This window comes from Rhagoletis zephyria, unplaced genomic scaffold (assembly GCF_001687245.7).
Source record: "Rhagoletis zephyria isolate East Lansing unplaced genomic scaffold, Rhagoletis_zephyria_1.1 Rzeph_scaffold_00317, whole genome shotgun sequence".
Classification (NCBI taxonomy): Eukaryota; Metazoa; Arthropoda; class Insecta; order Diptera; family Tephritidae; genus Rhagoletis; species Rhagoletis zephyria.
In genome coordinates, this window is record NW_016157401.1 from 248,533 (window position 1) to 266,936 (window position 18,404).

The following is an 18,404-nucleotide window of genomic DNA, read 5'->3' on the forward strand; positions in this document are numbered from 1 at the left end:
ACTCAAGTCTTACTTACTATCTTCAACTTTATAGCTTTAAGATATAGTTGCTCTTTATTTTAATTTCAGTGGCGTTGCCCAAAAAATTGGTTGATCTTCGTAGTCTCAAGGATTTATAGAAAACGCCTGCTCCAAATCCGCGCTTCATTTTGGAGCCATCGGTGTCCAGATGATGTTTGCAGCTGGATATATCAAGATCCCCGTCACAGTAGGCTCTCGACGGCCCTTAGAAGTTCTACTTCAGGTTGTTTGTAATCGGTAGACAGTGTCATATTAGGCGCCAAATGAGAAAGTATACTGCTACGCGTGACCTTTCTTTTTTCCATATACCCAGTTCTCTGAGTCTTATCACTTGCGAAGCGAATGTAATTGGCGAAGCGAACGGTTTGGCAAAAAAAATATTGCTCATAATAAATTTATTAGATTTAGGCTATTGAAATTTAAAAGAAGAAATATCGCGCTCTGAATTAAAAAATTCAAAATTTGGGTTTTATTTACATAATACAAATACGGATCATAGGGGAAATTGAGAGAGCAAAATGGCAGTTTTTTTCGAGGGGAAGCTAAAAATTTTTCAATAAAATTTCCAATAAAAATTTTTAATTTGTAACAATTTGCCAGTAAAGGCTCAGTTATGCATACTTGGCATTGTACGAGAGTTGTCACATAAGGAATCTGTTAAATCAGCTTTGTGTGTAAGCGGTTACCCAACGCACAACAGCTGATCGCATGTCGCTGGGTGCAATTGAAACTAATAACAAAATTGTGGGGTTTTTATAGTTGAAATTCACAAAATAAACCTATTTAAATATAAAATTTATCAACTGTTACTGTAACTCCGAAATTAAGTTATTGGAGAGTTGTTGGCAAGTTACTGGCTAATTTTAAGATGAACAAACTTAATGTCAATTTGCAGTTAACAGTAATTCGTTTGATATTTTCTTCTGTGCTAAATATCGGCATGGGTGGAGTTTCAGTTGTATTCGACTTTGAAAACGTTTTATGTACTATGCCATTCTTTCCGAGTTGCGATTGTAAACTCTCTGTTATCAGTTTATCCTCTGACTTATGTATAAAAGTTATAAAGTAAAAAAAAAAATTGTTAAAACTAAAATAATTGCCTTCCATTACATGTTAAATGGAACTTTACCCAGAGGATCACTTGATTTCGTTCTCATCGCATGACATACATACATACATATTAAACAATATCGAAAATTTCTATACAAATAATATCGTTTACATACATACAACATATACGCATTAATATAAAAAAAATATTTATATCAAAGAAAAGTACACTTACATAGATAAAAAAAAACACACANAATAAAAACATATTTATATCAAAGAAAAGTACACTTACATAGATAAAAAAAAACACACACATACATACATACACTCAAGTAGAATATAAAGTGATATTACTAAATATACAACACTTTAAGTAAAGCCAATAAATTGATTGTGAAAAAATTACAATAAATTAACTGTTTTTCATTTGGTTATTTTTTATGATTTCTGTGGATGATTATTTTAACTAGGTATCTAATCAAAAGAAATAACTTTGTCAACTTAGATTCGTCAACTTAGTTTTAATGTATTGCCTTTCTAAGCTCTATGATCCGCCATTTTGTTCGGGAAACTATTTCGGAGAAGGGATTTGTTTTCTAAAACGTACTGTGTTCGATGTATTTGTGAAGAACTTGTATTTGTTACCCATATTGAGGGGATTGAAAAACAAGTAATCGTAACAAAATTTTTAAGACAAGATTTTACTAGTTAGTTTAATTAGTTTTAAATTTGTCTGAGTTATTTTTTTCATTTAAGTATTATAGGTTCTAAATATGAAATAAATCTGATCATAAATAATGATTTTTTAAATATCTCGATTCCTGTGCCACCTATCGGGAAATTTTTTTGTAGAGTTATTCCTTTTCATGTAAGTAATATACATTTTATATGGTTCATAAATATGGGGTTTTCAAGTATCTCGACGTCTGCGCCACCTAGCGGATTAATTCATCTTTCATATTGCACCTTGATCGGCTTCTGAGCCAGGTTTGAAGTTTCAATGCTATTCTCTAGTTCATCGAGAACTTAAAATAGGCTTGTAAAAATTGTAATCCTCCATTTTGTGGTGGCGGCTATCTTGGATTTGAAATTTTCTCATAATCCACTGTATTCTAATGGTCAAGCGCTTTCATTTGAGACCCATATTGAGGCGGTTGTAAAAAATGTACCAGGCCAAAATAAAAGTTGTTAATACAAGGTTGTTAATTAAATGTGATTTCATAGAATCAACAGCTAAAGAAAAGAAATTACAAAATTAATTACAGCAAGTTCTTTCAACGCTCTTATAAAATGCATTTCAATGCATTTGTCTCGTCGTCTTTCGCCTTAATAACATAATTTCCAATTAAAATTAGTGCAAAGGATGAAAGATGCTACAAATTGAATTGGACTAAATTTTTAGGCATGTTGAATGAAATATCTCTCTAGTTTCGTATTCTCGTTGTTGTCGTCAGCACTAAAGGTGCGTACCAAATTTCGGATCATCAGGAAGGGGGAAATTTCAATTAATCCTAGATTTTATCCAAACAGAGCTTAAAACGACCCGCACGGGTGATGGGGTTCGCCGATCTAAACGGGGTTAGGTCACCGAAACAACAGCCCGAGTCATTCTGGTACGTAGAACCAGCTGTCTGGTGGAGTGCCACAGAAGTAAACACCCTAACAGATCCTTGCTCAGGGATGTCAGGGGGCACCTATTCATTTATAAGGACGCGGTCCAGACTTATATCGACCAATCACTGGCGACGAAGACGACGTACCGACGAGCGATCAACGGCATACATAGGCAGTCGTTCACCACCTACCATGACTCCCAGTCTATGAATGCCGTGATCGGAGTCCAATCACCGCCTCTAGCAGAAACGGAGCTTCGATTGCCAAAAGAGACCCGCGTTACCCCCGCCTAGTTACGGGCTGAATAGTGTAGTTGACTCAACAGCTACCTGTCCAGGCTCGATCCCGATGTCCCCAACGAGTGTCCGGCATGTGGAGAATCCCCACACGACACCAACCACCTCTTCACATGCCAACTCTATCCCACTCAACTAACACCCCTCTCCCTTTGGTCCAGCCCTATTGAAACTGCCCGTTTCCTGGACCTACCGTTCGTTGAGCTTGACGACAATAATTGAAGGATGAACCGAATTAGGCGGGGCTTAGTAGTGCCGCTACAATAACAACAACAACAACACCACGGGTGACAAATAGTGGGTTAAAATGCGTCATTCAATTTTACTGTAGACCTTTAAAGACAATATTAATGCTGAATGTAGTTTTACAAGAAATTTTTCAAATGATTTACATCAACTTGATACCAAAATAGGATAACTTCAATACGCTGAAAAAAAATTTTAACGTTTAGGGACAACACGGCAGGTGGCCTCTTCCTCTTCCGCTTTCATAATTGGCATACCGCATTCGTGTCTCTTTCTATTCGTCTCATTTTGTTGCAGAGTGTAATTATCAAATATATATTTCTATTCGGTCCTTAATCATTCTACATAGATTAGTGGTGTTAGTGCTTATGGTGTGTGGGAAATATAGTATTTGTTGGCGTAGTCTCTTTACAAAATACGTTTTTGTTTATATTTTCTGCCATTTTACCCGAGATTTGCTTTGTCGTTGTTCACAATGCAAAATTTTCATCAAAATTTCAGCTTTTTATCCTGAATCCTGAAACTTGCACTTTAATAGACTAGAATTGTATATGGGCTATGGGTTGTATGGGCTTAAAAACTGCATACCCAAAAAATTTCTAAAAATTCAGAATAAAAATTGTGATGAAAATTTGGGGAATTTTCTTAAATTTTGTATAAAGTTTGAAACTGTGATTTACACGGTTTCGGTTAAAGCTTAGACGATATTTTCAAATAAAAATAACAAAAAAATTAGCTGGAAAAATATTACGAATATTTAAAAAAAAAACCACACGTGGTCATTTGTTTGTTTGTTATGCTTGCATTATGAAAATTTAAGCTTGTATGTGCGATGCCACGCCCCTAATTCAACAAGGGATCTGCATTGAGTCATTCGGGGCGGAAATTAGTTAGTCTCGAAAAACTTGAAATTGATGTAGTATTTAGTCTAACACTTTTTTGTTTTCACTATAAAGTATAATTGTTATCAGAGACCATACCGATTATTCATAAAAAGCATGATCGAGTTTCAAATGGACTTTTGAAACTGAAATATCTCAAAAAATCGCCGAAAGGACCCGAAAAAATGGCGAAGGTTCCGAAACATTCTTAATAAAAAGCGACAATGGCCGATTACTTTTTGCTAAAAAAAAACAGGTCAACTTTGCCTTTTATTTTTGTCTTAAAGCCTGGAATCCAGCTCGCAAGAAAAATCACAAGAAATATTTTTCATTATTTCTTTTGCTTGAAAAAGTATCGACTTTGCTGTTGCTGTAAATGTTCTTGAAGAAGTAAATATATGTATGAGCATTTTCCGTGAGAACTGCATACCAATTTAAGAAATTTTTATAGAATACATACAATTCCTTTTCCATTTCTTCTGCATCATTTTATATGAATTTTTCGTTTTTCTTAATCCCTACAGACAGGCCTTTATTCTTGAAGAAAATAATAAAAGTATACAATAAGAGAAAACTCTAATGAGTACCACTATTTCCNTAATAATAATATAATAAAAGTATACAATAAGAGAAAACTCTAATGAGTACCACTATTTCCCGCAGTCTTTTTGATTTCTAAACCTGAAAACAATTTTTTTTTACAGTCTCTGATATTTACGTATGATTAATAGAATTTAACCATTTGAACAAACATAATTTTTTTTTTTCAAAACTTAGCTCTTGTCGAATTAAAGCAATGGTTAGTAATGAGACTATGCCTTAAATTGTAGATTCAACTGGACACAATCTCATATTTACAAACAACTCAAAATAAATAAATTATTATACAAATTACTCATACAATACTTACATAAAAAAAATCATAAAAGTATTCATTCAAACGAAGCAAAAGTGTGAACAATTAATTATCTAACATTTGACGAAAAAAAAACCTGATAAGGGAAATTAGACAACCAACTTTGGCTTATGTATAGCTAAGCTTTGATAGATGGAACAGAACTGAAAGGATATAAAGATAAAAAGCGAACAAGAATTATAACAAAAAAGAAAGACTTAAGAAAAGCGATTAACTTGATAAGAATATATATGTACTTATAATTATATATATATATATAGAAATAAGTTATAAATACCCCTTTAACTCTAGGAATAAGTGACTAGAACTGCAATAAACGAAAGAACAATATTTGGTTAAAAAATGCAATTACAATTAGGAGCTGACGTTAATAAAAAAAAATAAATAAATAGGAATGGCGTACGATATGAAGAAGGAAATCGCTGATGTAATTTCAGATGATATTCGATATTAGGGACATACTTACGTAGAATTACGAATATCTACATAGGTATTGACAAATAGTTATACAATTGAATGAAGGAGTGTGGTGTTACAAAGGTTGATAGCCTGAATAAATTCATATTAATTCAATGTGTGAACCTCTTTGAATTTCTGGAGAGTTTTGAATAAGATCTGTCAAAAAATAAAAAAATAAAATTGACGTACAGCTCTCAAAAATTTATTGTAAGTGCTTCTGGGAGCGTAAATAAACCCAATTAGTGATAAGTAACTTCACATGATAAAAACATAGCAAGGTATAACCGTTCTCTCAATTTGTCGGCCATGATTTTTTTTTGAAGTTTGCCAACATTTTAAAATCATATAAAAGTGAAAATAAAAAATTGAAATTGTTCGAAATTGTTGTTGCTTGAGATTGAAAGTGAAAATGTGTGTGTGAGTTTGTGAGTAAATTTAAAAATTAAATTGTTTGGAAACGTCAAGAATCTTAAAAGTGACTCTCAGCGGTTCTACCTTACTATATTTGTATCATGTAACTTCATATGAAATGAAAGAAAAGAAAGGAATAACACAAAATTGAATCAATCGTACGAGTAAAGAAAATTCCAGTAGGTAATGAATGAAAATAAAATCAACTTGTGAGAAATACAAGGATAGATGTTTCAGTTTAAAGAGGAGCGGATCATATTATGAATGTATTATATGTATGCGCATTTAGGAAATGATGCCAAATGACGGTGGTTGATCATGTCTCAGAAAGATTTTAGGCCGTTAAACTCAATAAGTCGCAATTGGTCTTATTAAAAAAAAATAAAAATTAGGCCTACCACATTTTTGATGTGTTGTGGCACGATTTTTCTGGAATGTTTGGCCGACATTCTACTCCAGTTTGTGGCACATACTTGCCATTTTTTTTTTAATTGTTTGCATGTTACTCTGCATGATGTTGGCACACAAAGGGGAGGGACGTACAGTTTTACGTCGACTCCGAACGGCGATTGTACCTTTATGTACTGGGCTCTGCGGAATGAAAATACACACTTATAACCACTACACCACAGCCGTCGCCAACCCACCGAGTGGAAATACGCATCTCAAATCACTCGTCTACTGTGGCCATCTAGCTGCTCTTATTCACTACAGAATACAATGTTCACAAAAATACTCCTTCCTCAAATGAGAGCCTTCGCCTTGAGTCCACTGATGAAATCAAATAGCACTTCGGGCCTTAGACAGTCTAACATTGAGAAAAGAATGTAAAATGTATTACTTACACTAGACTATTGTACGGAAGCGCAAGATCTTTCTGGCACAGGAGGGAGCAAGAACGGCGAGGAATGCGTATGGATATTTTGGTGCTTCGAGAAGTACTTGTCCGATCGAATTACACATATCTGTGGTCATAAGCAATAACTGCTTAAGTCAAAAAGCCTGAATTCGAGAAAAAAACTTTTTAAACATTTGGATTGTAATGTCGCCTATAACTTTTTAAGTAGTCTAGCTGGCGAGATGGGGATTTCACATACGCGTGGAATAGTGGTTGAAGAATACGATAACATATAAAACTGCATTCTTTCTTAAGTCGGCGGTTATTGCTTGTGACCACAGATATATGTAGAGGTTAAAAAGTCTTAATAACACAGATATTCTGAAGATGATGGGGTGAAATCACTTCAACACTTTCTTATTGGCTGTCCATTCTGCGCGGGTAAGAAAATAAACTGTAGTGGACACAGAACATAAAAAGGATTAACGAGCGAAGGCGACACCACAGGTCAACAAATAAACTACATAGATTGCTTTTAAATCTGTTACCACAGTAGAGGAGGTAAAATAAATCTTTAGAAATTGATTTCTATCGATTTATTTTTCACTATTTTCTATATTTTACTGTTATAAACGCATCCGTAGTGCGGCTATCTCTGAAATAGTATTTGTTCATCAAGTTGTTAAGGCATATCTTACAGTGGCTGCGTTGGCTCGGTTACGTTGAAAAAATGGACGGACGTAAGTCGCGAGTGGTCCTAAGCGCTTTTGAAATCGACAAAGAAGAAGAAGAATTCCGAGCCTATATTGAAATCACAGGCTTTTTTTGTGGGCTGGGCAGTGCTACTTTTAAATTCCTATCGGATGTAGTCTCACATTAGTAGCTATTTAGATGGTCATACAGCGGCCGCATGCAAAATACGACTCATGAAACACAGCGGAGCACTGTTTTACCGATTGTCACCTGTAGCAGCTGATTTGTTTACTTCATTATCAACACCAGTCATACTGTGTTGGCAACCATGCGGAAAACAATAACAATTCTTGCAATAAAAAACCAGCACAAAACGTAATTACAAAAAATTCTGTTGGTGTTTTTATGTGAAATTCTTTGGCTACGCTACAAACGAAGTGGCCAGCATCAACGAGCATAGCAGAGGCGACGACTGGCAATCGTAAATGTGAGTTTGAGGTAATTGGAAGTGAACGTATTGAGTGCTGTGCGCGCAAATTGAACGCGTCAGTCAGAATTTAACGGTACACGCCTTCGGTTGTCAACATTTATTAACCGACGGCGGAAGTCGGAAGTTGTGAAAAACAAAAACAATAAAAAAACATCATAGAATGTAGTAGAGGGGAAGAGAAGGAGAATTTAATTTATAACTGTTAATCGGAGAGTTTATAGGTGTGTGTTTGTGAGACAAGTGACTTGAACGGGAGGAAAATTCCATATCATAATTATGCAGTGAGAAAGCATATCACAAGTGTAAGATTAAAGCAAGGAAACAAACACAACAGCGAATTATGAATACGTACTTTCATATTGCGTTAATTCGTACGATATCTATGTGGCTATGTATATATGTATATATATACATATGTGTCAGTGATGCCAACCCTGGGAGAATTCCGCGATTTTGGTGGAATTTGAATTTCTCGGGGGAACCGGGGGAATGACTTTAAATTTTGGGGAATTCAATATTCAAATGATTTTGATTAGAACATTCCTATTGCGGATAAAATTGCATTTATAAATTACAAATTTTGATAACAATCTCTAATTTTTTACTACGGGTTTGAAACATTACGTAATTGCCTCGTGCAACCGTGTGGATATTAAAGAAATTGCAACTGTGCATAGCGACATTTCTAAATTTTTTCCCGTTTTCGTATGAGACCCTCTTTTCTCGTTTCGTTTTCGTCACCAAGCCATCGTACTAGCTTTCTATATTATTTCATACTTATATCATAAGTAATGATATTTAATGTTGAGCTTCAAGTGCCTTAAATAGGTAGCAAAATTAATTTTAAGGGAATTTCATCGAGAATAGGGGATTTTTTTCTGAAATTTCGGGGACTTAGCCCCAGAGGAGTTGGCATCCCTGATATATATGTACATATGTATGCAGGCTTAAAATTTAATTGAAACAATTTCATTGTGAATAAGCTGAAGGTTAGGTTATTGTTTGCAATTATAAAAAGTTGAATTATTAAAAAAAATTAATAAATAAAAAAGAACCTTTTAAATAAAAAGGCGCAAAAGGCTTTGACATTCGTTAAACAGCAAATGCGTTGAAGATAAAAATAAAAAAAAAGCAACAACAACAGAAGAATACTTTTTGATGAATTTATTTTGCAAGATCTTTTGTTTTTGTTTTGCGAAAACGATAAAATGTCATTCATTTAGCGTTGTTGCTGCTGTTCTGATTATTTCATTGTTGGTGATGTGTTTTTTGTTATTGAAAAAAGTTTCCGGGTTTAATGACACTTCTGCTGAATTTATAAAATTAAAAATATGAAAACATATGTACATACATACCTAAATATGTACATATGTACATACATATGCATAACTACATACATACACATATCTCTAGATATATGCATACATATGTACATATGTATGTAGGTATATATTTAAATTTTTCTTTTCAATTCTTTTTGTTTTGAATTTAGTGAGCGTACCATTCAAGTTTCATCTCGCGGCTGCTAAGTGGTAGAAGCAAAAAAGTAAAAATAACTGTAATTAAATAAAATACCAATTTATCAATCCACGCACAAGCGTACATACACACAGACGTACATATGTATGTACATGCAAATTCCTACATACATACATACTTAGTATGTTTGTACTTATTATAAGCTAACTTATTTAATAACACTATGTCAATGTATTGTATGTACAATAAAGCAGAGATTCAGCAAAACAATTTAAACAGCGGATAAAGTGAAATAAAAAACAACAAAATAAAATAATAAAACTATAAACATTACAGCTACGTGCACTAACCAAACTCGTAGCCCTGTTAATTTCGATTTGAAATTTCATTTTTAAATGTTAATGCCCGTACGGAACGGGAAAAAAGTGACAGTGACAAGTGACGCAACCAAACGTCAACATTAATAAATACAGCAAATATTTTGCTATTTTACTCGCATTCGAGAATAACAAAGCGATACATTCCATAAAAAAAACAAACAACACAAAAACAAAAAAAGTAATTAGTTTAAAGGCAGTAAAAAAACAACAATAACAGTTGCGAAAAATCTCAGTAAAATATAACAGGTGAGTAACATGATAAAAAAAGTATTGACCTTAAAAAAAAAATGCATATTTTTATTTTTAAATAAATGACTGGCTATACTCGTTTTGTGCGATAAAATTTTTGTCTGGTTGGGTAGGCGGAGCGTAGTTGCAGCTGAGAAATGCTTCCGGCTTTTGGACAGCTGTTGAAAAAATTCATAAAATATTAAATAAATTTTTGCATTTCCTTCCGTCACATTATCCCCATAATTTAGGCTCAATTTCAGTTCAGACATATTAAAAAGTTAATGAATTAAAGCAATTTTTTTTTTCTGTTTTACACTTAAAAATGTATGTAAATGTTAATTATTAAACACTGTCTTGTAACATGCTTTACAATTACGATTTTACTTGAAATACTACATATATATGTAGATATGTATGTACTTGTTCTTTAAGAATTTTAACTATCTCCAGTTCCTTTAATAAAATAATTACATACGTATATATGCATGTGTATGTATGTATGTATATGTATGGGCGGGTCTGAAATGGTAGACAGGGTAAAATAAAATAAAATAACTAATAATAAAAGTAGATAAATATTTATTATTTATTAATATTGATTTACATTGAGAGTGGTTCCCAGAAAGGAGCCGAGTATTTTTAGTCTTAGGAAAAAATCGAGCATTTAGAATCGACCGTCTTGGGAATGAACCAGACCGACTATACAAATACATATAGTCTATTATATGTAGACAGGCCATTTACCGAGAACCAATTAACACCTTCGTCAACTCTCACGCCTTGAATTCCATCATAGGAGATCCACACCACCTATCGCAGACGAAGAGCCCGAGTGGCTTCGCAATTCTCACGATACTTTGACACAACTCCATTCTGGATGTTGTAGCAGGTAAAATTTTTTAATCCAACTTGGATAAGATGCCTCATCGAGACTAGTCACCTCTTTTTATGCTACTCACATCAGCTCATCTAGCATCCCTCTCCCCATGGTCCAAACCCATCGATCTGTTGTTTTGCTGAGCCTGCCGTTAGATGAGAATGAAGACAACTTGTACTGATTTAGACTGAGCTTAGTAAGCTGCTGCAGGCGAAAAAAAGATTAAAAAAAGCCGCCTAAAACGAAAAAAACCGGTTTCGAAAAACCGAGTCAATCATCAGTGGGGCCACCCAAAAGAAAGTTAGGATCTGGGAACGAGACCTACATATGTATGCAATTCTATGTATTTTGACGCGGTGAATCAGAATTTGGCATCAGAAACAGCTAAACGGGTCTGGGTTTAGCCCTAACCTCAAAAAACATGGCGAATATTATGTGACAGGCATGTTTTTCAGACTCAAGGCTCTGTTATGCACACTTGGCATTGCTTGAGAGTTGTCACATAAGGAATCTGTTAAATGAGCTTCGCGTGTAAGCGGTTACCCAACGCACAGCATTACATACGTAAAAGTCTGTTNTCGTTGCTCGTGCAAAAAGTTATATACATATATTGAGTTGAAAGTAAGTGAAATATCTGATGAAAATCGCTATGGTTTGCTTTTTTTTCTATAAAAAAGGTGAAAAGGCTGCTAAAAGATGCTGAAAAATTTGCGAACTGTACGGTGAGAATGCTGTGAGCGAACGCCGGATCCAATAGTGATTTGCTCGATTCCGTTGCAGAAATATGAAAATACACTTCGATCTTGTCAGCCAGACACTGATTCGTATAAAAAAAACGACCCATAAAAATATCTTACGTTTGTATCATATTGATTTGTACACAACTTTTTAGGTAAATTAATTTTTTATCTCAGCATAATTTAAGGAATATTTTTTAGAAAAATAATTAAGTAATTCTTTTCTTACAAGACTAATTTAAAACAACTCCGAAATAAGTTTTTTCATTTACCCGCTAACTTTACAAGATGCAAAACTTAAATCAAAAACCCTTGAAAATTTTCATTTATTTTTATAGGGAAGACGTAAAAGTAAAAAAAGTATTAAAANTAAAATAATTAAGTAATTCTTTTCTTACAAGACTAATTTAAAACAACTCCGAAATAAATTTTTTCATTTACCCGCTAACTTTACAAGATGCAAAACTTAAATCAAAAACCCTTGAAAATTTTCATTTATTTTTATAGGGAAGACGTAAAAGTAAAAAAAGTATTAAAATAATTTTTTAGCAACTCTATAGCCAAACACATAGCAAATGTACAAGCGCCAAAATATTATTATTATTATTCAGTTACCTGTAAAAAAATTGCCCATATAAATAAACGGTAGCTGAACTACATAATCGCCTGCCCCAAAGTTGAGTGCCTGCCAACTTTCATTACATTTTAGATCCGATTTATACGCCTTTAAAAAATAGTCTAACGGGAACAGCTTGGCTTTTGATTAATGATTTTGAGTGTATTTTATTTACATTATTGCACTATGTATGTATGTATGTATTTTGAAAGGTATGTTTGTGAATTTATACTTTTTAATACGAATAAAATTTGGTGTTACTCATACGCCCTGCTGCCAAAATATACTTTTTTGTTTTTTTTTTACAAATTTGAAACTTTGTAGGTATACACAAATGGTTGTATACTCGTATTAGGTTAGTTTTAACGCAGTGTTTAAAACTTAAAAAAAAATTATTATTCATTTATTTACATCTACCATAACCTTACAATAGTCAAATATTGACCAGATTTGACTATTTAATTTATTATTTTTTAATTTTAGTTATTTGTTTATAAAAATATAGTTCATTCTTAAACAAAAACCGTATAAATCCAAGTTGCGCACTTTGCACAACATTAAAAAATAAAGAAATTTACGTAAAAATTTCGAGCTTCATAATTAGATTTCTTAGAAATATTTTGAGTGTGCAGTTTTGTAGCCCATTCAACTTTAAGCATTTCAACAAAGTATAAGTTTGAAGTATGCAGCCGAGACTTGCCGCTGATTTTTGGCAATTTTCGTCGAAGGTATTGTTCATTTTCTCAATATAAAAAAAAATCGTCTAACATACTTCCTATGGAAGAAAATAACTGACATAGTCAAGAAAAATTGCCAAAAATCAACGATAAGTCCCAGCTACTTCAAAGTTGCACTTTACTATACTAAAATTGAATGCGCTATTTTTCTGTCGTTTGTTTAATGTTTATTTTTTTTTTATTAGCTTATTGTTTAACAAAAATCATATAAGTCTAAATTTCAAACTTTGTAGAAAATTAAAAAAAAAATTCAATAAAACCTTACAAAAACAACAACGTTTCTAAGTATGCAGTTTTTAACCCATTAAATTTGTGTTGATTTTCATAATTTTTTTTTTGTTGTGTCACGCATTTTGTTCCATACAAAGTATGGTTGCCATTAAAAAGAAAACTTTTTTTGATGTGCTCGGACCAATATATGTATGCAATATGTATAACAAATATAAAAAGCTTTATTCTTACTGGAATCATACATATGTATATTTTAGTCAATATATGTATGTATGTAATTTATAAGTAGGAAAATACTTCTGGAGCTGCCAGCCTCTAATTAAAAGAAAGCGTACATTCCTCGGTCCAAGTGTTTCGGTTCTGTCTGAGCTACCGAGATCAAGTAAGTTTAATTGCAGTGAAGTATTTATTACTTTTGCATTTTTTCGAGGAAATAAAATAAGCTGCACTGAATATTCAATCAACTCCTACTCAGACCATTAACGTCATTCTTCGTACATAGGAATAGTCGCTGCAGCTAGTTTTGTGCTCAGCCTGGGGTTCACTAGGTGTTTATATGCCTCAGAGTTTGAAAATTCTAGTATTCTTGGAAGCTTTGTCTTCATCCCTGATAACACAGATTTCACTGAGGCTCATCAAAATAATAGTGGGTGGAAGGATAAAGTTGGAATAAAGTACAGGTAAACTTTTACACGAATGGGATTTCATATTTAATCCCAACATTAACTTCAACACGAAATTACCCAATACTGATTTTGATTGAGAGCTCCTAATTTGTATCGAAATTATACATACATATATTGATATCAGAAATATCTACTTTTTTTCTTAATTGATAGCATTACAGCTGGTAAAATAAATACATATGCACTAAATATTTAATGTTACTTTTCGATTTTGGTGCACGTGTAGGGAGATCGCATGAATGTGCTTTCCCCTTTCGTCCTGCTCTCGTGATACTAGTCTACTATACGTATGTAAATACATATATATGTATGCTTATTGTATGATTTGCTGATGCTGTTATTAGCATTGCTTACCTATTTGTTGTTATTTTTGTTTGTAATTTGCGTTTTGTTTTTAACCTCTGTTTCCTCTTAGATTTTTTGTTTTTATAACGGCATTCGTGTGCCATCGTTCTGCTACCAGTATGGCTGCTGCTATTTTGCTGTCGCAGTCACAGTTACAATCAGCTGCTAGTTAGTCTAGTCGCTCAGCAAATCACCAACAACACATATTGACGACGACGATATACATTTGTACATATAGACGAGCTTGTGAATATTAGATTGCCTGGTACTCCATACAATTAAAAATCAGTTTTCTTCGCTCAAGAATATTATAAAATTGCATCAATTTCGAAGGTCCCACCAAACTACATACATACATACATACAAATGACAATTTGAAAGCAAAAGTTGTTCGTGTAACGGGAATGGCTTTATTTCTTAGCGGTATAAAAAGGTAATAGGAAATATATTTTCAATGATAGGTACATGGGAAACGAAAACCGTTTAATAAAGAACCAAGTTTCAAGTTTTCACTAAAAATCAGCGACCGAAATTAGTTGTTATTATGAAGGATTTTTATCTTAAAATCAATGAAAAATCGTCACTTTTTGATTTATATTTTTACGATAATTTATAATAGTTATTTTATGATTTATATTTTTTTTTTATTAAAAATAATCGTTTCCATGATTTTTATTTTTTCGATAATTTTTATGGTTTTTTTCGATCATTTATAATCGTTTTTTTTTTGAAATACGGGGATTTTAAAGAAATTTTCCAAGAGTGCTTTACTAGCACCGAATTGAGACTAAATATTTTGGTGGGTGTCATAAAATAGCCCAAATTTTTTCGTGAGGCATCCTAATGTGGGCATTAAATTTGTTCGTCAATGCATATGTAGCCTATGTATATATTATTGTTGCGCAGCATAGCCTCTTGGCATTATTATTGCTGTACGACACTCGCATGCCGCATGTGCACTTGTTGGTTCCGAAAATTGTTATTTTTGTTGTTGTAGTATTCGAGTGCAAACCTGTATGTACATACATATGCCTTGTAGTGAAAAGCCAAATCAGCCAGTAAAAATACTAGTTCATTAACTAGTATGTGTTAAAGCAATGGCCTACCAGTTCGACAATTTCGAAGAACTTAAGCGTTCAGCGACATCTGCCTTTGAATTGCCACACCGGTTCTGGTTCTGAGATGGCTTGGAGGTTGTTGAGATTTTTCAAATTAAATCAATGTAAGTTAATGCAATTATTTCAATTTAATTATAAAATAAAAAATTTGAAAATGTAATTCCATTGCAGCGGAAACATACATATGGAAAGAAATACATATTTGTGAAATAAAAAATCTATAAAAAAATAAAAAAAATTTCCCCGAGCAAAATGGCATACTTATCTTTTCACGGGGGATGATTTGGCAGACTATATCATCAACTGGTATGATGTTACTAGTATTTCTACTAGTAGATGCCGATGAATAGCCCGACAACTGACATCTCGTAGGACATCGCAATATTAAAAATACCAGTCGCTAACACTGAAACGCAAACTGGTAGAATTCTAGTTCACAACTAGTAGCTTTCCCTGCAGGGTGCTTTGTATGTAACTAGTTATGTATGGGCACGTGCAGTGACTGCGTGGCTACGATTTGTCGACTCACATGTGCACAGCCATACATACATACAAATATATGTATATACAATTCATTCATACACGGGCTGACTAATTCAAGTTCAATGCCCAAAAAAACGTGCTCAGTAAGCAGTGACGCAAGCCGTAACAGCAACAGCTGCAGAAGCACCAACAACAGCAGCACCCTTAGCCTTGCCTACATACATATGTATGTATCAACATTTTTAGTTGGCTATTCTTTGGGGTAGTGGTGGGTGAATGTTTATTTTGCTTTTTGCACGACTGACAAATACCTTTGACCCATCCCAAACAGTGGATGACTTGGTCTATATACCGGCCTTCGTGTGAAGCTGAGTTTTCTTGGTCAATGATCAGGATCAGGATACAAATTTTGCACGCAATTGCAACAACAACGAGGTGATCCCGATGGATCTCTGGTTCAATTAATGGATCTCTGTTTGTTTTGCTTCACTGAAAATTTGGAAGCACGGTTTGGTATTTCAATTAAATGTACATTTTCCCCATTTAGTGAGTTCATTTTTATAATTTCTAGTTTCTCGTGCTAGTAAAACTGTGCTAGAAAATTAGTGCTGCCATTGGCTTTCTTATTCACAGTGCCGCGTCAGAGATGATGCTACATATGTATGTATGTATATTGTTATGGCCTTATGCCTACGGTGACCATTCGTACCGATTTTGGCGGGACAGTACCGATGTTGAGAAAATTATCCCGCTGAATATTTTTTATAAGTCGGGACAAATAAGTGCCCCGATTTTTTATATTTGTACCCATTAAGTTCCGATTTTTAGTGCTTTCGTTATTCATTTATTAAGACTCTCCCTGTCCCTGGGCCAGAGCCAAAAACGATTCTTCATACAAACGAGGCAGAATTTTAAGTGAGCCATAAACATAGCCAGCATCCTTATTAATAATTTAATTAATGAAATTATAAAAAATAATACTTATACCCTCAAAAAAATCGTGGGTATGAAAACCATAAGCTGTAGCTAGAGTGGCGAAAATATAAATAGGGAATATTCCCCTTTGGATTATTTAATGTTTACTACTTTTTATGAAAGTGTGGCTCGTTATCTAACAAAGATCATGTAAGTCAGTTGTACAAAAATCAGCAAAATTCGACAAATATTCATCAACATTTTAAGCTTTTTAATTAGATTTTATAGAAACAATCTGAGTATGCAGTTTTGTAACCTATTCAATTCAAAGTGCAAATTTTCATATAGCTAAAACTTACCATTACTATTTGGTAAATTTTATGGCAAGTGTTGCTCATTTTCTTCCATACACATTATGTTAAAATTTTGTTTTTGTCAAAAATCAACAGGCACTTTATTATACAAATTAAAATGTTTCAAATTGTGATGAACATTTATTAAGACTGACTCGTTGAAGTAAGATATGTTTTCATAAAAAAATTATAAACATTTTTGATTTTTTTCTCTTTGTTTTGTTTTAAATAAAACTATATTAAGCCTTTTTATTTTAAAAACAAAATTGTATGTTCGGATTGGATACTTTCGAAATGTTCCGATTTTTGGCCCTAGAAATCTGGTCACCGTACTTATGCCCCAACTCAAAGTGTATTTGGCAAAGAAAATGGGCAACACCGTCAACAAAAAAAAAGTTACACGAAAATTGAAAGGATCAAAAAGCTGCACACTCAAAATCTTTTCTAGACATTTAATTAGAAGCCTCAAATTTTTACCAAAGTTTCTTGGATTTGTTTTAAATATTGCACTTTAATTTTTACGGTTTTTTTTTAAGGAATGAATTATATTTTTATAAAAAAAAAAAATTAAAATTAAATAACAAAAAAAAAATAAAATTGTTAAAACTTGTAAATATGTGGTGCGCTTATAAATTTGACGCGGGGTGGGGTGTATGTGTGTGTGGATTTATGAATGTGTTTTCATAATAAATGCTTTTACCCACCTAATCTAATCTAAATCTCTTAAGAATGTAGGTACATACGTACATACATAAACTCATGAGAATGTTTGTTAATTTTTAATTGAAATATACTACACAATAACGGAGAATTGCGGAAATTCCAGAATAAAAATTTAGTCTCAGATATTTCCCGATTTGCATTGCTTATTATTAATCATTACAATGTATGTATGTATGATATGTATATGCACATACATATATGTGTATGCCTTAATGATTATTGCATTGTGGAGCTACATATGTACATACATATATATCGCTTGTTTGGAAGAAAGTCATAATCAAACATATTCTTTTTTGAGTTTATGATCTGCGCAGCAAATACTACCTTTATAACTTCATCATGTTAAGGAACTAAAATTTTGTACCCTATTTGGTTACCATCAACAGCACTGTCTTTACTTAGAATTTCACTCTCTTGCTATTTTGCTCTTTTCCACTTTAATTATGAACCAAATTAAGTTGACAAAGTTATCCCCTGGATTAGATTTTACAATCAGATATATTACATTTTTTGAGTTATTTTTTTTTTTTTTTTTTTTTTTTTTTTTTTTTTTTTTTTTTTTTTTTTTTTTT

The 18,404-nt window shown here is 32.9% G+C and overlaps 1 protein-coding gene and 1 long non-coding RNA gene across 3 annotated transcripts in view; both read left to right on the plus strand.

Moving 5' to 3' along the window:
* Window positions 1-5,921, plus strand: part of LOC108358952 (putative uncharacterized protein DDB_G0282129) — a 48,633-nt gene extending 42,712 nt beyond the window's left edge. Inside the window, exon 6 of the mRNA XM_017610500.1 lies at window positions 5,909-5,921. The gene's annotated coding sequence lies outside the window, so the exon portion shown is untranslated. The remainder of the gene's footprint in view (window positions 1-5,908) is intronic.
* A 1,934-nt stretch (window positions 5,922-7,855) lies between these two features.
* Window positions 7,856-18,404, plus strand: part of LOC108358954 (uncharacterized) — a 31,309-nt gene continuing 20,760 nt past the window's right edge. The window contains exons 1-2 of one of the 2 annotated variants that reach the window (XR_001846859.1): window positions 7,856-8,220; window positions 9,411-10,023. This is a non-coding gene — a long non-coding RNA (uncharacterized LOC108358954). The remainder of the gene's footprint in view (window positions 8,221-9,410; window positions 10,024-18,404) is intronic. The other variant, XR_001846860.1, reaches the window with a different exon arrangement.